Source organism: Python bivittatus, unplaced genomic scaffold, assembly GCF_059951505.1.
Source record: "Python bivittatus isolate LINGU-HERP-01145 unplaced genomic scaffold, Pbiv_v1 ctg000080_np1212, whole genome shotgun sequence".
Taxonomy (NCBI): domain Eukaryota; kingdom Metazoa; phylum Chordata; class Lepidosauria; order Squamata; family Pythonidae; genus Python; species Python bivittatus.
Window position 1 is genome coordinate 22,701,741 of NW_028277035.1, and position 24,842 is coordinate 22,726,582.

Below are 24,842 nucleotides of genomic sequence, written 5' to 3' on the forward strand. Positions count from 1 at the left end.
TTATATAGAGACATTGGCTTAAAATTACAGCAATAAAACTTTAGAGAGCCACATGCAAATTTATTATCCTGAAATAGAAGTGTAGGATAAGAAATGAGGCTTGGTAATATTAGTTATGAATGGAACTTGGAATTATAACTGGTTCTTTCTGTCATATTTTACTTAGTGGTTTTTGTTGTTGTTTTTCTGCCTTTTTAAAAATTATCCCATTGGACAAATTTTCTGCAAAGTTTGATGGCCATTAGCAGTCAGCATAGACTCCCGCCCTACTTACATTTGCATAGTGTGAAAATAAAGGCTTGTCCCAAGTTCCTATTATTCACTATGGTTGGAACATGTAAAAGTGCTGACAAAACACCTGAGCCATTTTGAGTTTTCTGCTGTCAGAACAAAACCAACTCAAAATGTTTTGAGTGGGTATCTTTGTTTCAAAACCAGAATAAAATACATATTCCATTTTATGTAGAACCTGCCTCCCAAATGTGCAATCTTTTGGTAACAGGTGACACACGTACAATTTCTCCTACCCCCTTGTATCTTAATTAATAAGAATTTCCAGCCTGCAGTACAAGGGAAAACTTTAAAAGACTGGTAAAATGTCCATATAGAAGTTGCTGTATCTCTTTAAAAATATGGCATGCTCATATTATAAAATGGTATCCTGGGTAATGGCTGTTAAGATGTAAAACAAAATGTAAAACAGATTTCCTGCTAACTGGCGTTTGTTTGTTTGTTTTTTTATTTAAATGCATTAAAACAGTCTATGAAATTCATAATTCAGTTACCACTTTTTTTTTAATCTATTTGATGAAATCTAAATTCAAGAAAACCCGTTTCATTTCTTCCGTCTTCCATCTACCAAAAAATTATGCATCTTTTAAGGAGGGAAACAAATTTAACTTAATAACTCTTATATTTCTAAATACGGTGGTTCAATAACTATTACTGCTAGTTTCTTCCTTCCAGCAAGTTTTGAGTACATCTCTTATGCAACTGAGTACTACAGCTGTGCCTGATAAGATCCAGTTTACCTGCCTGTTCCATCTATGCTTGTAGACATAGATTAAACATCAGCAACATTTTCTGTCTCTCCACATTTTATTACTGGATTTTTAAAAATAATCCTGCCTGGAGAAGAATGCTTCCAATCTTGAAGAACTGAATATTATTTTGTAAACCTTCAGATAGTCTTAACAATGATTTTGGATTATTTTTGCCTTATCTGCAGCTTTTACCCTTTGTCTGATAAAGAGGACCAATTCACAATCCCATTGGCACAAACAATCCACAACTGTAGTGGAATTAGGAGTTGGCAGATTACCTGGTGCCTCTTAGGGATGGGGTATACTGGCTAACTAGTGACTCTCTGTATTCTATCATTCTAACCCCCTGTCCTCCTCCAATGAGAAGCAAAGGGGGTAAGATTCAGGGAGAGGGAATTATGTGTTTCTTAATCCCCAGGCAGTTGTTGGCTGAAGAGAAGCAGGGATTTTAAGAGCAAGTTTTCTGACTGCACTTCAGATTCGGGCCTAAGGCCCCAAAGCCTTGGGAGAACTGCAATCTGTCAGGCTTAACATCAAGCACAGCTTTAAGTCTCAGCTTTCCTCCAAATACTTAACCTGTTATTCAAGATTTGGCTTATTTATCAGAAGGCCCACAGACCTGACTCCACAAGATTACTTCCTTCACTACAGGCAAGAATGAAGCCAGATACACAGAGAAGATTGTTCTTCTCTGCTGCAGTATGTGAAAATCAAAGCCCTTGCCTAGTTTAAATTCTAGGCTTTTTCTTCCCACCTTTCCAAGTCAACAGATACTTGGATGTTCTCTTGATGGTCTTGGAAAACACCCGATCTACGTTTAAATACAAGTTTTCTCTAGATTGCCACCAGTTTCATTGCTAATAGAATCACAGAAAGTTGGCAGTGAAAGAATATGCAGAAGCATCTAGAGGTTGCTACTTCCTTTTACTGCTGCTTTGCTCAATAGGGTAGCTTGATCCTTGCTCCCGTGCTCTGTCTTTATTTGTTTGGCATGCCAGGTGGCAAGTTTTTGCTAGGTTTGGTCTGCAGATCTATGATGCACAAACATACTTCTCAAGTAGGTTTATTTTATTACTTTATTAAAACCAAAATCTATTACACTTTGTTATGCTAGCAATGGTTTGTACTAACACCACACAGTTGTAAACCACTTGGGCCTGATAACCCTGATTAAAAAGAGAAAGCAATCTCCAGAGGCTGAGATGCCTACAACTTCTCACAGGTTTCAGCATCTCTTCTTTGAAATCAGTGAAGTTTTGTGAAATTCCAGTAGTATGTGGCCTTGACTGTCATGTGAACAGAAGGATATACAGTCACCTTTTTTATGTACACAGTAAGCAGCAATTTTGGCTAGAGCAAATGCTGCCATAGGGTGTCTCACAAACAAACAAAAAATAACTCTTGTTGCAATTCTATTTAAAATAGTGTCTCTCCAGGTTGGAAGTTAGTACAGCGTAGTTTTTTAAGTTACAATCTAATGTATCTGTCTGCTTTACCTGAGGCACATTCCCTTGTAGATCTCTGTGTATCAGGCACACATTCTTTCAACCTCTTTATTTCTGAAGAATGTGACCATTTTTTACTTCTGGAACATCTCAGTGAAAAATGATGACAAGGAACTCACTATACATTTAGGTTCAGTGAAGATGCTGATGAAAACCAAGTAATTTCTATCTTCTCCATCTTGTGATTGTTACTTAGGGCTCTGAAAAAGACATAATTCTCCAGATTCAGACATTACTACGGTCTTCTTCTTTGCTCTCAGTAGCTCTCAGAATCTAATTTACCACTACTTCAATGATCTTTCATTTGTCAAGCTGCCTCATTAACAGCTGCACATCTGCATAAATCAGTCAAAAATGGAAATTGTTTCAGCCAAGAGACATTTTGGTTATGCCTGTGACATGCCACACTTGTTATAAATATCAACAAAAGATGCTTAAACAAAGCATTTGCTTATAACAAGATGAAACTAAAAGGAAAATTTATGTTGCTTGGACGAGTAAAACATGAAATATAACATTGAGATCAAATATAAAAAAGAAGGTGGATTAATTTTTTTGAATGTACAAGATGAGCTTTTTGACAACAGATTCTGCCAAATTCTACACATTTTTAGAGCTTTAACCAAAATCGAAAATATATACATGCAAAGTAGAACATTTGTATCATTTGTTTCCCACTGCCCCAAAACTTCTCTTTTTTGTCATAATATGAACCAGTTGATATACAGTACACAAGGCAACAAATATTAGGACAAAAAATATCCTAACTTGAAGGGAGTGTACAGAACAAAGCATCTGCCTAATTATGTTTCAAAGGTAATTTCCTGACCATACCAATCCCACACACAGTGAGTTCATGACTCCTTCCTTGATCCTGCCGGGCTCCCTGACCAACTCACTTCTTCCATAAAGAGGAAAAAAAGGCTTTTAAGAAAAAAACTGGCCAAACCCCAGATGATTCACTTCGTCCAATATATATTGGCTATGACCTAACGTATATCTCAGTTTTGATATGAGGAGGACAGCACTGTTTTGAATATCTTGGAGAAAGGGTGGGTTACAAATATAATAAATAGATAGACCACATTATTCACATGCTTTTTCCCCCTTTACAAAGTCCACTATAATATTAAGGTGTTTCAGTATAATTATTTTGTTCCCTGAGGAAGATCAAAGGGAAGTCCTGAGGGCATAAGCTCAGAGCCTGTGATGGAGACATCATGACTTTTCTGAGCAATGCTACTGCTGCCATCTAGTGGTGGACCAGGCTTGTGCAGCCCCAAATCTGGTAGCCCTGTCAAAAGCTGATGGCGACAAGAGGACCAAATATAAACAGTAATTTCTGTCTGGACAAGCTCAAATAACCACCCAGAATGGCAACTATTTCACAGCTGTAATGGAAGGATCTCTATAGATAAAAACCAAGGATGGCTGCATATGATGTATTGGCAGGTGCCCTTTTTTTCTCTCCATGTTAGCTCTAGAACTTAGAGCAGAATGTGTTTTGGAAACTTCGACCCATTATTTATACCTAAACAAATTGCAGGACTTACTGACAAGGGATCTTGGCCAACTCCCATTAATTTTCTTCACAGATTTTGAAAAATAACCCATACTGTGTTAGACACAACAGAGTAAAGATTGATGAAAACTTTCGGATCACTTCACCTTCCTTCACATATGTAATAAACCAGTTCCTTTTAAGTAACTCCTCATCTGGGACTCCACTGTTCATAGTGATCTTTCATGGCGCAGATACCTACTTAGTATATGCTACAGTAAGATGTATTTCATCTTGTTTATCTCCTACATGTTCTTATGGAAGGGGAATTGCAAAAACAGATCATAAAACAGCAGATCATAAAACAAGCTGCTAACCTTTATAGACAGGATTCTGTTCTCTAGTGAGAATATCTCACATATAATATGTGTGTGAGAGAGAGAGAAAGAATGAGAGAGAAAGATGAGTATAATCAAGATATGGAGTATATTTAATTTTGATATAGCTTATTGTCAATATTCAGACTCATCTCTGAGCAGAAAAGTACTGCAGGTGATTTTTGTGGCTGTATTATTTGCTTTTGAATAAAAATATCTTTCTCTCGAGAATGATGCTCTCTTAAAAATCCCACAGCTGGAGATACTGGAGTCCTCTTCTCAGAAATGAGTGAATGAGAAACACGCTGGGGTTTACAGCAATATTTGAAGCAATCCGTTTTCATAAAAAGGTATGTGTCTGACTGTCTTTTGTCTTCATTTTCCCTTCTTTATTGAATAAGACTATGAATATGATACAAGATATGAACTGTATGCTTGGGCATCTTTACTGATGAGCCATAAACATGTTATTCTCTTGATGAATGCTTCCTGATAGTAACTGTACTACATTGGAACTTCTATGTTGATTGTCTTATTTTATTTTAACTGTGCAAAGGATCCCTAGGATTTACAGCTGAGCAGCATCTAGATTAGCATTCAGTCCTATAGCAGCGGGTTATCTCATTAAAAGTCCAGAGGGAAGCTTGGTGTGGAAGCTTCTTCTTGCCAAATGGAAACTACAGGTACCTGTAATTTCAGTAAACTTTGAAATGTTTACTTTTTTTTAATCAAGAGGAAGTTTTCTCTGCCAGTCTCCAGAGCGCCTGTTAACTCTGAACTAAAGATTTTCTGCAAAGTATTGAGCAGCCAGAAGGCAAATATAAGTTTTGGCTCCCATTCTGGATAATATCAGTACCTTTACATTTTCCTAAGTAAGAAGAGATATTTGGAAGGAAGCAGCCTCAGATCAAAGTACAGGAGAAAAGCAGTTTTAGGTGACGGTCATCTTTAAGGTTTTTGAGGGACAAGTTTCTGTTCAAAACAATTCCATTGGGAGATCTGAAGGTCAATACCTCTGGGGGCCATATGATTGGAGAGGGATGACCTTTAGTGAGATAATATGTGTAAATATGTCTTTGGAAATCTGGCAGGAAATTAATAAGGGTTGAAAGCGTTATAAGAAACCTCACCCTCATCTATACTGTCAGAAGGAATATTTATGAGGAATTTTATACCCTAATCTGCCATAATTACTTGACTGGCATAAAACAGCAAGACGCACCAGTCCTTTAGAATGTTTCCCTATTATTTATCCAACAGAACCCTAAATGTGTGCAGGTATAAAAAGCAGTATATGTTTTCAGTGTATGATTCTAGTTGTGACAGTCTGGTTTAGTTTTGTTCACATTAAAAACCTTCACAGCCTCCTGGATACATGCCAATCAGCAAAACCCATTAAGGAAGACAACTTCTTATTCTATTTCATTGTACACCTACCCATGAATAAACACTCTTGTAAATTATATGTACAGTACAATTACTACAATACAGTATGTATAATTTTATTAGATGCATTTCCTGAGTTTCACATATTCAAAATGTGTATACCAAAACCAATATGTCACTATAATATAACAGCTTTATCGGGCCAATTTAAGATTGCAACTTAGTCTGCATAATTTCAGCTTCTGAAGAATTCTTCCTTTTTTCTTGCTGGTGACCAAAGCAGAAATTGGTTGCCATCAGTGGCACAAAAGGTGCCTTTTAGCAGTAAAACATAGTCAATGAATATCCTTCATTTTCTGGATGGATGGACGGGCAGACAGACAGACTATATCAATATAAAGAAGACATTACAGAAAACATAATATTTGAAATTTACATGGCTGATTTTATGATATTAGAAAATATGAGTCAGGCCTCTTATTCTACAGGAGTTAATATAGGGAGAAAAAAGAAAAAAATAGTGTTCTTCAGCCAGTAACGTTCAATTTTATCATCATATTAATTAGGGCTGCCTAAAGGACTTAAAAGAGGTGCTTCACAATTCACAGGAGTGAATTCAAAACATCTGTTTTCAAACAATTAAAGCAGCCAAGTCATTTGAAAGGTTCCCACACCAGTTTAGGGAGATTGTCTCAACTGTCTTCTCATATGCAGCCACCTTGCTTCACTGGAATTATGCAGTGCTTTTATGGATTGCTTTGAATTTAAAATACCTATTTTTTTATTGTTGCATGTCACTTTAGCTATATAAACTCAGACATTAAACATCAAAACACATTTTTAGACTGCATTTTCAATACCTGAGTTATTTTCTTTTTTTTAACTAGCTATCTACCTGTTGCCTCTTTTCTCTGTGCCAAGCTGTAGTACTGGAAATGAGACTAAAGGAAGGAGGTTAATTTTAGCTGAAGATGCCTCTCTACCCAAGTGACAAAGTACCAAGATTAGCACATGTATGAGAAAGCACGTAATGCCTATCCTCCCACTGATTAATCTCAACTAAACATGAACAAAAGTCACAGCAAAGGGCATTGCTCATCAACAGCTAAATCCCGAGAAGGCAATCTTGTTTTGGACACAGCACTTGTAAAAGAATATTACAGATCTGGGAAATGCAAGAAAAACACCAATTCAAATTATCTAATGGCTGCAGAAATCTATAAGGAAAGCTGACAGCACTTAAGGTTCTTTAGTTGATCAAATTAGAGGAGTTCTAGAAAATTGTTTGTAAAATAATGCATAGTGTTTTGAAAGTGGAAAAGGGAGGGGATGTTTCCTACCTCTCCTATAATTCTAGACCGGGAGCATTCAGTTCTAATTTTTGAAGCTACTCCAAATTAACTTTAAATGTCAGGACTGAAGACTTTTTTCATTTGTATCTATAAACCCCAACTTAACTTGAGACTTAGATTCTAGAATTCTGAACCAGAAGGTGCAGTGATGGCCATCAATTGAGTTAAGTTCAAAAATAGCTTAGAGAAATTCAAGAATAAAGCTATCCATAGCACATATCCTTATGGTTATATATTGTATCCAGGAGGCCTCTAAATAATAGTTGTTGTAATAAAACAGTTGTTGTAGACTTTTCTTTTTTGTAGGTTTCTCAAAGGCATCTAGTGCCCATTGTAGGAAACAAAATGATGAACTAGTTAGGCTGCAGACTTTTGCTTAAGTTCTTTTTTTATCTTCTTACAAGACTGATACTGTAAGGAGAAAAATACAGAGGAAGATCTCCAAGAGAATAAACTCTGTAAGAAGGGCAAGGTTCAGCTCCTTTCACTCACATGAGGTGTTTACTCTTAAAATGGTATCCATATTTCTTTATAAGTCATGGAGGCAGATCCATATATAAACAAATACATCTCAGCCAGCTTATCTGAGTATCCACATAGTAATTTGACTCAACAATCCTGGTACTAAACAGAGAGTGCCTTGTCATTCATCCTATATCTGAGCTATATTGTAAATATCTTAGATCTGACACTCTTCCTATTCTGCTCATATCACCAGCTTCACTGATCTGATCAGATTATGTGCCATCAAGTCAGTATCAACTTCGAGTGATTACATAGATTTTCTCCATGATGATTTGTCCCTAACCTGGTCCTTCGGGTCTTCCAATGGTGCACTCATTGCCACTGTAACTGAGTCCATCCACTTTGCTGCTGGTTGTCCTCTTCTCTTTCCTTCCACCTTTCCCAGAATCACTGCATATATCAATTACTCCCCACATTGCTCACCTCCTTCCTCTTTTTGTAACCTCAACATTAGAATCACTTGAGATAGATCTCTCTGTCCTTCTGAATAGCTGGATATAGGCTCACAAAAGGGTTTTTTTCCCTATGGGTATTGATCCATTCTCACAAAAAAAATGATGTTATTATAGAATTCTCCCAATGACAAGGTTAGCTAAGATGTGGACTAACTTATAACCATAATGCCCCACCCCTTAAACAGGCTTCTATTTTTATATTAGTCTAGTATAATTGCAGATGACAGGACTTTTTGAGTAACTTTTGTTGGGAATGGATGACCTGTGGCACATAGACCACTGATGGTCCTATGAGGCCCACTTGTGCTTTCCAGAGCCCGTTCCTCAGCAATGCACCACCAGAAGAAAGTTATGTGCTGCTTTCATTTTATAATGTTTTCATTCTTTTTCTAACCTGGTTGCTTTGGAGTTTATCTAAATTTGATGCAAGATTTACATTTTTGTTTGATTTCTCCCAATTTCTAGCCCTGACCTTGCTCACTTCCAAAGTTCTTGAACAGGCCACACAAGGACATTAAACATCTACTGATACTAATGGCTAGTATCTACTTAAGCTAGCCTTAGCTTTGCTTCCTATAAATAATCTAAAAGATGGAGCTGATTACTTCAGCTAGAGCACTCGAGGAGGGACAAGAACAAAACAGTCTTCAGAAGGAAGGGGAGGTGCAGTCACCACTTTACTTCCTGAGCCTGTGCGTGTGTTTGTGTGTGTGATCAAGGTTTCTGTCCTCTTAAACTAGACCATTCACAAATGAGAACACAATACTTCCATCCCTTCAAAACCAGACACCTGTATTCCTGATGAGGGTTCACCTCACCTGACTCTGGCCTTGTCACTTTCACTGCAATTACCATTGTTGTTATACACAGACCCTTGACAAAGCTGCACCTCAGTGCCCTGTTTTGGCTATTCAGCATAAAGCTTCCTGACGGAGGTCTCTGTATCCAGCACGTTCTGACTAGCTGGTACATGCTGTACCGTCTGCATACAGGGGGAAGGGGGCTTTCGTTTTGCCTCCTCCTTCAGATTGTTCCTCCCCCACCCCTGTCTGTTTGCATGATAAGAGTCTGGAAGCTCTGAAGTGTATTTGGGTGTGTGGAAAAAGGATTTTTCTTCAGCCTAACCAAAAGGAGCATATACTTCACACTGCTTTTTTCTCTTAGTGATCAGTACACCTCTGACCAATTTATGACAATTTTAGATGGTCAAACTATTCCTGAAGTGGGCCCTAGTCCCCTCCCAACACTCCAGCATAAGCTTTTCAGCCTGAATCAGAACTGTCTATATTAGGGTCCTGCAGAGCTTTAAAAAAAATGCTTTGCTTTGCTTTGCCATCCCATCCCCCGCCCCTTCGCTTTGATTGCTTTGGTTCCTAATACTCTGAAGCCTGGTCCAGCAGTTCAGGAGCTAGAAGAGCCTTTTGCACCTACATGGAGTCCTCTTTCAACTACTGGAACTGACATCAAAGGAGCAAAGGAGAAAAGTGCCCCAACAAGACAAATGGTGTTACCTCATTGTTTTGACAAAGCAAATAGTGTTCTCTCTGTGGCATAAAGTGCCCCACTTAGCATAGCCATCTCGCACAGGGCTGACCTATGTAATTCCCAGCCCTTCCAGGTAGACCCAAAATGCTCATTACTGTTGTAGGGTAGGATAATAGAATCAGAGTTTCATCTTATACCAAACAAAATCAAGGTGGGTTTGTTTTAAATTTCTTTCTCATGGTTTCTCTTTCTCAGGACTGAGTAATCTTCTCTGAAAGTCCCCCCCTTAATGGTCCACTCATTCCTTCCCCATTCCAAAGGCCAGGTGTATGTTCCTTCATAATAACAGTCAGTAGTAGTAGCAGTAGTCATGACTTCATCGATCATGTGATTGGCATCTAAAGCAACTTAGTTCATGATTCACAGTTTCAAACCCAGAATGAAATAAAAATAAGAGCACCTAAGCTAATATATTCAGGTTTAAACTTTGACCACCCCAAGACCTTATTTCGTTTCCAATCTGATCAGCTATTATCAAGCAAGCAGCACCACTGGTATTGGCCACTTTGAACCACACTCATTGTCCACCTCCAAATAGCTGGAGAAATTTCTGACATCCTGATGCTATGATAACATCAGCGCCAAGGCATCTGAGCATGACAGTGACTGGAAAGTGTCAACAGTGAGGAACATAAAATGAGCCTCCACATTGCTTATGGTTACTTCTAGAACTAACTGTCCTTTGACAGCAATATCCTGAATCCATTTGTTTCAGGGCTCACCTTATCAAGCAACAGCAAACTTGCTGTCTTGTTTTGGTGACAGCCTTACAAATATTTGAAATGGCGATCATAGTCCTCTCTTAATCATCTTGTCATTGTTAAACATATTCCCATATTCTTCAAGCACTGGGTCCTTCACCAACTTTGTCACCTTCTCCTGGTCACAATAAGCAAAAGTGAGAAAGAAAATAGAAGCAAAAATACATACATACATACATACATACATACATACATACATACATACATAAATAACCCTCCCTAGCTAATGTTCTTGAAGATTTGAATTTCAAATCTTCTATATTTCTCAAACACAAATGCTTGTTGGACTGAAGCTAAGAACTATTCTATGACATTTTTCTGTCAGCAACTGGAAGTTCTGCTATGTTTTCTCTGCTTCAAGAACTAGGGTGATGTATATTGCCTTCAGTCCACATGAGAGTGTATGTAGTACATGCCCATCTGATTGTCTGGCTGTTTACCCAGCCACATAATCAGGCAAATGTAGCTCATTACACACCTCAGCAAGCTGGGTGTCTGATGCTGAAGCATCACAAGTCTTTTCCATTATATTCCCTGTAATGCAGCTCAGATTTCATCCCCTTGTCAGCCTTCTCAGAATGGAAGTGGAAGAGAACGATGTTGAGTTCACTAAAAAAAGTTACACATTTCTGCATTTCTTTATAAATGGAATAGAAAGAACTTTACATTAGATCTGCATAGGTTTGTAGATGAATAAAGCAATTGTTTTAAACCAAAAAGAAATGTGGATTTAAGTAATGCATGCATGAGCCATAGAGGGCACCAACTTACAAGAGCAACTTTCTTTTTCTTTTTCAAAAACATTAGAATGCATCTACCTGTACATTTTATTAACAACTTTAAGAGTGGTGCCTTTTTAATCATTCAGAAAATGAAGCAAATAATGCATCAAGTAACCTAAGGTATTAATCTTATTCAGTGTTGTTCTAAGCTGTACCAAGAAATTTCTGAAGAAACATCTGTAGGAATAGGATTGGGCTTCAAAGACTGAAGCTGTAGTGATAGAAATGTATGTCTCAAAGTGGGTTTTCATTCTAACTTTGAGCTAGGTTCTGCTAAGGCAAGCTTTTCTGAGTGTCACAGATAAGGTATTTTTCAGAGTGATGTAAGATAACTGGAGTTATCATTTCTTCAGGCTAGTTACAAATTCATTGTCAGCCTGAAGCAGTAGGCTGTTTCTAAATGAATTAGTGAAAGGTCACTACAGATCTGAAATTCAGGCACATAGGCTAGCTCTAGAAAGATGGGTCCTAGTGCTACAGATCAAAAGACATTAGGCAGGAATTCTGCCTCTACTTCCTTAAACAGGTAAGAGAAAGGATAGAAAAAGATGTGGGGAAAATAGGGAGAGTTCTGAGCAGAAGGCAATAGAGATTAGACCCTGCTCAAAATTCCACGATGCTGTTGGGTATTTCATCCTTGTCCACCAAATTATTTCTTTAATGGTGCAGAATCGAAAGATCACCTGGTACCTTACTTTCCATCTCTCTTCTGCTGCTGTTCTGTACATAACAAGGTTAAAGCTGGAATAATCAAAGCTCACTCCCTTGGGACTCTCCATGCTTATCATCCACAGTACTGTTTCCAGTGGCTCTGGAAAGTTATGTGCCTTTTGATATAGATAGATATAGGTAATGTAAATTCTTGCTGGAAACTGGAAATTACAATAATTTTCCAACAGAGGCAACTGGGATGAGACCCAGCACCATTAATGTTTCATCTGTAAGCACTGAACATGGACATGGAATTTATGAAATAATCCATAAAGTAGGCCTGCATGAGTTTTCACCCAATGAAGAGCTTTGAATGCTGAGGCCAAACTGTTCTCTTAATTAAGGCAATTGCCCTGTGCGTGCTTTTCCAATACTTCTGGTAATCTACTTCCAGACAGCTTCAGGAAGCATTGGAAGAAACATCTGTGGATGCCCCAAAGCCTCTTCCAGTCACAGCAAGTGCCAGTGAAAAAAAAGATGAAGTGAAACATTGCAGCTGCTCTTCTGATAGAAGGGAATGAGGGGCCATGTTGCTTCATGAAGCAATTTTGAGAGAATGTTTCACTTGAGCATTTGTTGAAGCAAAGCACCATGTCAGAGATCTGCATAGCCTTCTTTCCAAGTATTTCTACTGGCTAATAACTCTTTCAATAACTTCTGGCATTAATAGCATGCACTTGTCTCTCCCGCATGCATTCTTTGCAAACAGAGTAGAGGCAGCTGTCCCACTCTCTCAGCATAAAAGCAGTGTTGTCACTACTCATGTAATGCTCATTCTGTCGATGAAGCTGGTCCATAGAATGAATTCTAATGAATCCAAATATAAGAAATATAACCTTCATGAAATGTCTCCTCACCATAGGAATTTGTAAAATCAGCAACTTGGCAGCCAGAGCCAGGGTGCTCAGCTTTTTGCACTTTGGGGGTGGGGAGGTGCCTTCGAGTCAGGGTTGACTTCTGCGACTGCCTGGACTAGTCCCTGAAATTTTCTTGGCAAGACTTTTTTTTTTTAATAGTATTAAAAATTACAATTAAAATGATAAAAACTACTACAAACTTAAAAAACATAAAAGAATAAAAAGAAAAAATAGAACAAAAATAGAAAGAAGGAAAAAATAAGAATATAGTAAGAAAAAGAAAATAAATATATTAAAAAATTACTTTCCCCTTCATCAGAACAAATTCAAACAATTTTAGTGACTTATCATCTTCTCTTAAAATACAACAAATGATTACTTCTTCCTATATCCGATCTCTTATCTATAAACAATTCCTTAAAACCTCATCATTCAGTCCTGATCAGCAGAAGTCCATAAAGGGGTACTAGAGATAACAACATATCTATTTATACCTTGATCAAATAAACCAATTTTATATTCCTTCCTTTTACTTTTAACGATCTCTAATCCCCTCAAATAATGTCCTAGAACTTGATTTCTTTTCATTTTATCTTTGTCCCTTCTCACAAAATTCATCAAAGCTTTAACAAGTCTCTTTGGTAAATCCAATATAGGAAAATTATCCAGGTCACTCTCTTGGTTTGCTATTTGTAAACCCCTTTTAATTATTAAGACATAATAATTGTCTCTCTGGGGGAGATGGGAGCCATATAAATTTAGTAATAAATAAATAAATAAATGACATCAACTGGTTTCATTTGTATGTTCAGTGTATCATTTTTTTTCCATATCATTCTTATTGCCTGTCATTTTTAAATCCATTTTCAGATCAGTCTCAGTCCTGTCCGGTAAAACTTGTTCCCCCTTCCATAACCTCTTTTAAACCCAATCTATATATAGAGGTAGACACTCTTAAAATTAACTTCTGGGTTCATTGTTCAAAAATATCCTTCAATATGTCCAGTGATAAAATATTTTGCTCCATTCTGTACTAGTAAATCAAATTTAAGTGTTCTTCTCCTTTAATTGTAATCTTTAGTTCCTTCTGGTTCCCTCTAGTGTCCAATCTTCAAAGTCTCATCCTGTCATGTTTTTTAAAAGAGAATCCAGAACAAAAGCATTTTCCCACAGGAAGAATTCTTATAATTAATTCCAAAATCTTATTTCAAATCCATCTGGACCCTTGGTCCATTTGTAACTTTCCAAAATCAAAGTTCTAATCACCCTTTTCCAAAATAACTTTTTTTAAAGTCCTTAAACTTGTTTGTTTGTTTATTTATTTATTTATTTATTGGATTTCTCCCCTGCCCATCTCCCCCACAATAGGGGACTCTGAGAAGCTTTAAAATTTCTTTTGCTAAGGATTGAAGGAAACTCACCTGATGCTGTAAAACTTGTTGATCCAAAGGTTCCTAACAGCTGAAAAGCAGTTAACAAGCAATTTCTGAAAGTGATTAGAAAAGGAAGTATGCAAACCCAATGTCCTTTTGAAGGCACCGACTGTGGTTTGGAAAAAAAAAAGATGGCTATTCCCTCATCTCCCAGAGCTCTAAACCAACCAGAGACCACTTTTTGCAGTCTCCTCGTGAAAAAGCAACTGTCTGGAGCACTTGTGGGTGATATCAAGTCTTCTCCTTGTCCGGGGAGGAATTATGAAGAGCCAGTTCATTCCGCTGCGATCATCAGCCCTGCTTTTAGCAAAGTCATCTTCAGTTTGCCATTTCTTCCCCAGAAGTCTCTTGGCAAGATTTTCAGAAGTGGCTTGCTATTACCTTCTTCCTAAGGCTGCAAGAGAATGACTGGCCCAAGATCACTCAGCAGGCTTTGTGCCTAAGGCAGGACTAGAACTCACCATCTCCCAGTTTCTAGCCTGGTGCCTTAACCACTACACCAGATTGGCTCTCCTTAGCACCTTATGTGAGCTTAAATAATTTATTCATTTTTGAATGGAGCTTAAATGGTTGCTCTAGGAGAATATGATGGTCATAGAATCCCATAATTGAATTCTTAAGCAATGGCAGAAACTAACTTGACTTTGATTTCCATAGTCAGAACATAGCAAGTGTCTCTGCTTTCCACAATCACCACAAACCCAGCACAACTGTTATTTGATTTCACATGTTGAATGGATTGATGGTGGGAACTGAGAGCCGGTGCCTGCAGGCTGATGATCAAAGCTAATGTCGACTTTCCTCCAAGAAACAGTAATGAACAAAGAATGACAGGACAGACAAAGCTGTTTCCTCTGTCTAATAAAAATGAGATTTTCACCTCCAGCATTTTGCTAATCATAATGACGAGGCAAGCTGTAAAAGAGAAAAGGAGCCACGCTACCCTTGAGCATGCATTCTTTCTGTATTGGCTGAGGTTTTTGAAACAAAAATGTTTCATCTCTGAATACCTCTCAGAACATTTTCACTTGCATCACCACCTTTCACGAAACAGAATGTGATCAATGGATAAATAGAGGATGGGTATGAGTTGGATATAATGTTATTTGACAGCCCCTTAAAAGCTAATGTCTGTCCCAGATTACATCTTCAAATAACCCATTTATTTTTTCCAAAGCAAATTTCTCCCTGCCTTTGACATGAAAGTGTTGTATATAAGCTGATTCATCACCCTTTTGTAGTTCTACAACAGCAAAACAAAGTTAATCTGCCAGTCCCAAGTTCTCCCATTGGGCTACATATTAGTATTGTTTGTTTGTTTGTTTGTTTATACACACATGCAAAGAAACCATTCTTTCTGGGTCCTCTGAGTAGCCCTACAGAACACTGTCACATTGTTGTTTCTACCACACTTTCTTGTGTAATTAACCAAGAGACCATCAACAAATTGTGGAAAGAGCACTCCTACTGGTCATCTCAACTACTGCTGTAACTTTTTCAGATTGTTTTAGCAGAGCTGGGAGGAAATAAATACATCCCAACACCTTTGATAGTAATGCCCAATTAGTTCATTCTTTCAACCTAAAATTTGGAAGGAATTGGAAAAATTATCAAAGAATCTTACATAATGAATCCTGCTGTTTGTTTATTGCCCAGTTTGTCTAACATAAATTGATATGACATAAAAACATATTTGATTTCCCTTGTTAACTGCCAGGTTTATCATTGCAAACACCAGAAAAGTAAAACTAAAAGGGACATACAAATAATAAATCAGAAGAGTGTCTTGGGTAACTTTCTTATCTTGGATTTACAAAAGAGATGTGTTAAATTTATAAAGGAATTTCTGAGAAGAGACAAAGTGAAAATGAAAAGAATTCTTTTGGGACACTATTTAAAGGGATTAAAGATTAAGATTCTTAAAAGTAAACGGAAGGAATACAAAATTGGTTTATTTGACCAAGGTTAATATATATATGCCGTTGTTTCTGGTAGTTTTTTAATGCACTTATATTGACTAGAGCTGAATGACAAGGCTTTAAAGATTTGTTTATAGATAAGAGATAAGATCTGGGAAGATGTATAAGCCGAAACGTACTCAGGGACAGCTTCCCCGACTCACTTCTCTAAACACTGTATCAAGAAGATGCCATGCACCTTTATCTTCACATATTAATCCACTTTTAATCATCAAGGAAGGTTAAAATGTAACAGGACAATCCAGGCATGTTATGCTTCCACGCCCACTCAAGCCAGGCAAATTCCTTACTTTACATCAGCTCAGGCCGGCCCAGCCTCATCAAACAATCTCCAAGTCCAGATTGTCCCTTTCCAGAACTGCTGAAAAAACAGTTACTAAGGGGAAGAATCATAAACCTCCCAAAGGCAGAGGAATAGTCAGTCAAACGCCAAACACCAGCTCAGCTTCCCCTGACAACAAGCAGCTTCCAGGCATAGCCCATGAAGAGTTTTTTGCTGCTGATTGATGGCCAATTCTTAAAGGAGACCTGCTGAATGGAAGCTACCCTTGTTATTCCATACAGAAAAAGAAATAATTTGTTCTATTTTTAGTCAAAGTGATTAGTTACTATGTTAAAAGGAAAGGAAAGGAATATAAAACTGGATTACTTGGTTAAGTTTAAAATATATATGTTGTTATTTCTGGTAACTCTTAATGAACTTTTGCACATTAGGACTGAATGATGAGGCTTTAAAATTTGTTTATAGATAAAAGATGAGATATGGAAAGAAGAGAAGTTTTGTTGAAGTATCAGAAAAGGTGATAAGTTACTGAAATTGTTTGTACTTGTCTTGATGAAGGGGGAAGTCGTTTCTTTATATATCTCTTTTTTTCTGTATTGTTTTTTCTTTTTTTCTGCACTTTTTTTTTACTTTTTATAATTTTCTTAGCTTGTAGTAGTTTTTTATCTTTGTATTTGTAAACTTTAATAAAAATTATTATAAAAAAAGTAAAATATATCTTTCTTTGGATAATAGTATTTGAAAATGTGTGAAATTACTCTGGCTGAAAAATTAACAAAACAACCAAGACTTCTGAAAAATTCTATAGTGAATATACATTGACTCAAATCTGATCACTATTTAGGAGCTACATCAACAAAACCTTTCTCTAATAGATTGCTTTCATTTCTATAAATGTCATTCCAGACACAAATATTAATGTTTAAAATATCTCTATTTCTTAAATATAGATGTAGATATATGGGTATACCCCCAACTTTTTGATTTCCACTTGTTTCTCTTAATTTTCTTTTCAATTCTTTATTTTTACTGCATATCACTGTTTTTCTACACAAGGTGAAGGATGGAATTGTGTGTACTTGCCCTAACACTATTCTGGCACACCCACAGATTTGCCATTAAACATTTTCCAAATCTCAACAGCAGTTTAGGGAAAAAACCCTCACACAAAAGGCTCCATCAAACTGCATGAATCATTCTGATGTGTTTTCTTTATATCTGAAGATTTACAAACAAGTTAAACTGAACAATGATCAACAGCCCTTAAAATAAAATTCTGCTTTACAATCAGCATATAGTGTATAGACACTTCACAGCATGACCTGCCAAGTTTGTGCAGCCATTTTTTGCTCAGAAAGCCTAATGAAGGCCCACTCCACTATCAGCAATGCATAAATACCTTCAGAGTTAAAGTGAAGTAAGGATGAGAACATTCTGATCTCAGGTTTAAGTGTCAAACCATAGACAAAGTCAAGAAAGGAGTCAGCATGCAATCAGCTACTGCATAGGGTGAGATACCGCAGACAATAAAAGGATTCCTTTGATGGCTTATCTTTTCCTTACCATTCGCATGATGGGTCCACATATTCTTTATCTTCAAGGCCTTTTCAACAATATGTAGGATGGAAAGAGGATTCTAAATAAAGCCACACACTATTGTGTTTGCTACAAAGAGGTTATGGATGGAAAGCAAGGAACCAGTCAGCAGAAGTGACAGAATACCAAGGGTTCTGAGGCAACATGTTCTTCTCCTAAGTGGCTGGTAACCATCATGCAGCAAAAGAAACTTCTCTGCCAGAGAGCTACCATTTTGATACTGATTTCATGGAGCCCAGCTCTTAGAAACTGAAATCGTTGCTTCAACTTCATTTTGGTATGATTAATCTTCAGATTTTGAAAGCCTTCTACATTCCTAGTCCCTCAAAGAAACAGAAGGGGTGTTTAAAACCCAATCGTGCCTTTACAAATACTCCCTTTCTGTTCCCAGGAAAAGAGACATTTTAGGTTAACACTTGAGGTAATTCTCCCCACATAAGTGGTTAAAATGCTCTTAATCAGCTATCTGTTAGAAAAGATTATCTAAATGAAACTTGATTCTATAGTAGGTAAATGTTGTAAATTTCCAGGCAAAGTCCCTGCTGGTCAATATTTTGAATACCTTCTTCCAATTAAAATTTTTCTTGAGTTTACTTTAAACATTCAAAGCATTTTAACTATATTGTCCTGTAAATTTTTGCAACTCTGAATATTAGATCAAAATTATGATTCCCTCAACTTAGGGGGGGGATGGAAGGGTTGCAAACTAACCCTGGAACAAATTAGCCTGATGCTGCCAGTTCAGTACAGGTAGTCCTTGCTTAACAACCACAATAGGGACCAGAAAATTCATCGTTAAGCGGGGCAGTCATTAAGCGAGGCATCACATGACCACACCCAATTTTATAACATTTTTTTGCAATGGTAGTTAAGCAAATCACACAGTCATTAAGTGAATCACATGGTTGTTAAGCAAATCATGTGGTTGTTAAGTGAATCACACCATTCCCCATTGATTTTGCTTGCCAGAAGCTGGCTGGAAAAGTCACAAATAGCAATCACATAACCCTGGGACGCTGCAACTGTCATAAGTGCAAGCTGGTGGCCAAGTGCCCAGATCGCGATCACGTGACTGCAGGGGCACTGCAACAGTCATAAGTGTGAGGACCAGTCATAAGTTACTTTTTCATTGCCGTCATAATTTTGAACGGTCGCTAATCAAATTGTCGTTAAGCGAGGACTACCTGTAGTGAATCAATGAAGAGGAACTTTTCAGCTCAAGAAACATAATCAGTGCTATAATGACTACATACAACTGTGATAGTAAAGAATTCATCACCCTGAGAATATCTGCTTCTCAGAAAGAAAATAAGAGTTTCTTTTTTCAGCTTTAGCTTTTTCCCACTGTTTTCCAATGATGCAGGGTGGAAATGTAAAAAATGCAGCCCAGGGGCCAACTGTGTCCCACTAATACTGCTTCTGTGGGTCCCAGAGCTCCCCTAAAGTAAGTGGGCCAAACACTTGGGCAATATTTTGCATTATTGTGGATTGGAGGTGGGGGTAAGGGCTAAGCAGCCAAATGGATAGCTGAAGCTTTACCAAGGTACCCCTTTAAAGCAAAAATGGACAGCAAAAATCCAGATTTGTCTGTGTCTTTGCTCCATCTGGAGGTTGTCTGGATTTTTGCAACTCAGGATCCCCAAACAAGTCCTGGTCCTGACCAGCCCAACTCTAGCAATCTGTGTAGAGCTTAGTGCATTTATGATTTAGGACATAAGTTTGAAAGCATTCAATTTTTGAAATGGATGGATGGAGACTTCTGCCAGTCATAGAGTGGGGGAACGTTAGTCACTTGCATAACTCTTCATCCCACCTCCTCAAAGGACAGATTCAGAATATTTTATTAAAAGTAAAAGGATTATGCAAAAAGTTAATTGTGTTGTATAAATCAAGGCAGGGTTATAAAGAATCTAAAGCAGTCTGTATGCTGAAAGCAAGTACAAATCCCAATTTATGATTATAAAAATAGTACCTATTCTGGATAAGAGAATGGCCACTGTCACAATTAAAAATTGCATTTAATGTAATCTTGTCTCTACTCTGAGTGTAGTTTTTATACAGTGCTATCACCCTCCCTGTGCTGAGAAGTCATACAATTTCTTATGCTGGGAGTTTTCATATGTACTCCACTCTTCCACTGGCACCAGTTTGCCTGTGGGCCCCTCCCTTAGTTCCCACATTAAATTAAATTGTTTAATTTAAACAAATGAATGGAGAATTGGCAAGTTACCAACAAAGTGCTAGCCTCTCATATCACTTTCATTGTAAAAATGTTCCAGGATTCCATGTAGCATTCCTAGAAAATAAAACAGGTGGAAAAATTTAGAAAAAAAAAACTCAGAGACGAAGGGTGGACCCTGGGAAAGGTGACAGGAACTGAAACCCTTATAGAGAATCAAGATAATTTATTAGGAAGTATTTATGAATTGTTACTCAAATGTGACACATTAAGAGACAGAACAAATTAAACATTGTATGATAAAATGGATGCAAAACTGTAAAGAAGTAATAATAGTGGAACAATGGGGAGAATTATGGGTAAAAAATCAATAAAATGTGTACCAACACTACAGTTTGAGGGAAAATTGGTATAAAATGTACAGATGGTATATAACACTGTCAATGATTGCCAATATGGACAAATTATAACAACAATAAATGTTGGAAATGTCACAACAAAAAGGAACATTTTACCATATGTGGTGATTATACAAAAAGATCCCAAAGTGCTAAAAGGAAATACACTGAAACTTCCAGAAAATTCTGAAAATAAAATTTGAACTAAAACCACAAATATATTTTATTATTATTAGATTTTTTTTATCCTGCCTTCTTTATATATAACTCAAGGTGGCAAACATACCTAATATTAATATTAATACTAATTAATAATTAATAATGTTAATAACTAAACAATACTAACATGAATATGAATACAGTCAGTCCTCAAATTATGACCATTTGTTTAACGACCATTCAAAGTTACAACAGCACTGAAAAAAGTGAGTTACAACTGGTCATCACACTTATGACCGTCGCAGCATCCCCATGGTCACGTGATCAGAATTTGGGCACTTGGCAACCGGCATGTATTTATAACAGTTGCAGCATCCCAGGGTTGTGTGATTGCCATTTACGACCTCCCAGCTAACAAGCAAAGTCAATGGAGGAAGCTGGATTAGCTTACAACCATGTGATTCGCTTAACAACAGTGGCAAAAAAGTTTGTAAAATCAGGTGTGACTCACTTAACTGCATCACTTAGCGACAGAAGTTGCAGTCCCAATTGTGGTCGTAAGTCAAGGACTACATGTATTAGGTATGATTACAGAGAATGTAATGAAAAGTATCACAGTTTTTTAAGATATATGCTAACAATGGGAAGAATCAATCTGGCACAACATTGGAAAAAAGAAACCTTGCCAATAATACAAGATTGGGAGGCTAAAATTGGGGAATATGTCGGAATGGAAAAATGGACTGTATATATTGATAGCAGAAGTCTAACCAAACTCAAGCAAGAATGGCTCCCTTATGTACAGCATATTAGAGAGTAAGGCAAGCTAAGATACAGTACTTAGAATATGGTTTTTGAAGAAAAAAAAAGAAATTGTTTAAAATATAATTAAGTCACTCCAAAGAGAAATGAGTACAAATTGCAGATGTCCAAAACATAGGATAAAAACATTTAAGTAGCAGTTAGCAGTTGGGGGGAGGAGTGGGGGAAAGAGAACGAGGGGCTACAAGAATGCTTTTTCCTATATATTTTTTTCTTTTTCCCTTTTTAAAATTTGTTTTGCCTTTTAAAAAATTTTTATAAGCGTATTTTCACTTCAACCTTCACTCTAATGTAAAATTTATTCTATGTATGTATATATATTCCTTTTCCTTTTCTTTGTTTTTGCTTTTTTTGTTGTTGTTTGTTTTATCTAACAAAGAAAAGAAAGAAAGAAAGAAAGAAAGAAAGAAAGAAAGAAAGAAAGAAAGAAAGAAAGAAAAGAAAAAAAACAGATGAGTGGCTATAGTGTATTAGAAGTGTATCTAACATTCCATAAAAATAACAGAGAAAGGCTGGGGTGGTAGAGAACATCCCAGGGGCCTAGAGGAGGTGGCAGGAACAACCAACCCATTTGTTTTCTGGTGAGTGGTATTTTTGTGGTGGATCATGTCCACGTTTTGTAAATATGCCACCACATCATGCTTTTAAGCTTCCAAATATAGCACCAACTCAAAAGATGGTCTATCCTTTGTAGATTGTGCTGCCTGAAACTGTTCCTCCTTTTTACTTCATCCCTTTTGTGAAGCTGGAGGAGAAGTGAATTAAAAAGAATTAAAGTGAATTCCTTTAGATTTTAAAGAAGGGTAAGGAGAGGTTTACCACCATTTTATGTATTAGTATTAGTATTTGGGCAATCTGCAATTAGATTCACAGCCTAAGACTGGTGGAAACTTAATAATTCAAGTCCTAACCAAGGACCTAAGAATTATTACGGCAGCATCTGAGAAAATAAGCAGTTTCAAGCAGGGTATTTTTTTTGTAAAACTAGGGTGTTCAGGTTCAATCAATTCAAAATTTCCAAATATCAAGGGAGTCCTTTAGGTATTGCTCCAAGGGCTCCAATCATGATTAGTATAACAACAGATTTCTTTTTCCATAAGCATTCAACTTCAATCTGCAAGTTCCAATAACCTGGTATAGCAACATCAATGAACCAGACGTTCTTCTTTTCAGTAACTGTTATATCAGGCGTGTTATGAAAAAGATGCCTGTCTGTTTGAATCTTAAAGTCCCATAAGATCTTAACCTGCTCATTTTCCAAAACCTTCTCAACCATGGTCCCCGTGGTTCTTGCTACATCCAAATCTAAACCCTGGCAAAGTTCCCAATGAATAATTTTGGCAACTTCGTCATGATGCTGCTTGTAGTCAGTCTGTGAAATTTTGCTGCAGCCACTGATCAAATGGTCAATTGTTTCATCCTCTTCACTACGAAAGTGACATTTACTATTGTTTGTTACATGCTGAATTTTCGCTTTCATGCAATTAGTCAGCAAAGCTTGTCCTTGAGCTGCTAAATTAAAGCCCCCAGTTTCTTTCTTTAACACTCCTGATCTTAGCCAGCTTCATGTAGGGTTTTTATCAGCTTTTCCTTCTATATCCTTCAAGTATTGTCCATGCATTGGCTTGTTCTTCCAATTAACAAATCAGTTTTCAATTGTTGTTTTTTTCTATACTCAGCTTTCACCTTCGTTGTTTTCAAAAGCTTTCCTTAATTGACTTCCTTCAGCAAGAATTCTTGGTTTTTCTTGATGTAGTCATTTAAGCCATGCTGTTTTTCTTCCACAGTTTGTGTCACCTGTAGGAGTCCTCTGTCCCTTCGGCTCTTGGCAAATATAGCCGATGAATATTGCTTTTTGGGTGTAGAGCATGGTACATTGTCTTTAGTTTTCTTGTTTTCTGAGCCAAGTTATCAAGTTCCATCTGGGTCCAGCCAACTGTTCCTGCTGTATATCATATAACGGGGACTGCGCAGGTATTGATTGCTTTGATGACGTTTCCACCAGTTAGCTTTGATTTCAACATTTTCCAAACTCATTTAATATATTTGGTAGAAGTACTTTCTTTGGCTTGGTTCTGTAATCAGTCGGAAGCTTCTAAAACTCCCAAATATTTGTAGCCTTCTTCTGGTGCTACTGCCTGTATCAAATCTTCATTGTCAAACTGTATTCCCTCACCTTCAACAATTTTGCCTGCCTTTATGGCTATAGTTGCACACTTGTCAATGCCAAATTGCATTCCAATATCTTTACTGAATTCTTCTGTGCTTTTTAGCAAGGAATCCAGTTCAGCTTTCATTTTTCCAAATAGGTTTAAGTCATCCACATAGAGTAAATGTGAAATTTTTACTCCTTTTTTAGCCAATTCATATCCACAGTTTGTCTTGTTCAAAATTGTTGTCAGTGGGACTATTGATAGTATAAAAAGTAAAGGTGATAATGAGTCATCTTGGAAGATTCCACATTTGATTTCAACTTCTCCTAACACATTTTGTTCACCAAAATTTCAATTGCCAAATGTTTCTGCTGATTCCAAAAATTTCAAAACGTTTCTCAATCCAGCTATGTGGAACAGAATCAAATACCTTTTTATAGTCTAGCCAACCATAAACAAATTTGTTCTTTTTTTTTAATTCTTCAAAACCAGCTTGTCAATCAATAAATGGTCCTTCATTCCCCTTGAGTTTTTGCAGCACCCTTTTTGTTCTACTGGGAGTAAATCATTCCTTTTCAAATAGCTATAGATTTGATTTGCAACTCTGCCTGTAAGTAGCTTGTATCTTGCTGGCAAACAGGTAATGGGGCTGTAGTTTCCAGGCTCATTTCCCTTCTCCTTGTCCTTCTGAATTAGGAATGTCCTCCCAATTATTAACCATTCTTCATTTTCTGGTGCTTCCAAAACTCTGTTCATCTGGTCTGCCAATGCTGAGTGTAGATTTGTCAGTGATTTTAGCCTAAATCCATGTAGTTCATCTGGTCCAGGACCACTCCAGTTTTTAACCATCTTTGATTGCTTTCATACCATTTCCTGTTATTTTCACTGCATTTTCAACTTGCTTGGTTGATTCTTTCCCATTTTCGAGGGTTTTATAGAACTGATGCTGATTTGCTCAAAACTGTGAATTCTGCTGGAATTGTATTATTCAGTTATCATATTACTTAATCTTTTCTGCAATAGCCACAACTCTTTGTTTC

At 37.0% G+C, this 24,842-nt stretch overlaps 1 pseudogene; it reads right to left on the reverse strand.

Annotated features, from left to right (window-relative positions):
- Positions 1-20,331: 20,331 nt before the first annotated feature.
- LOC148216640 (uncharacterized) lies at positions 20,332-23,571 on the reverse strand (annotated as a pseudogene).
- Between the last annotated feature and the right edge of the window lie 1,271 nt (positions 23,572-24,842).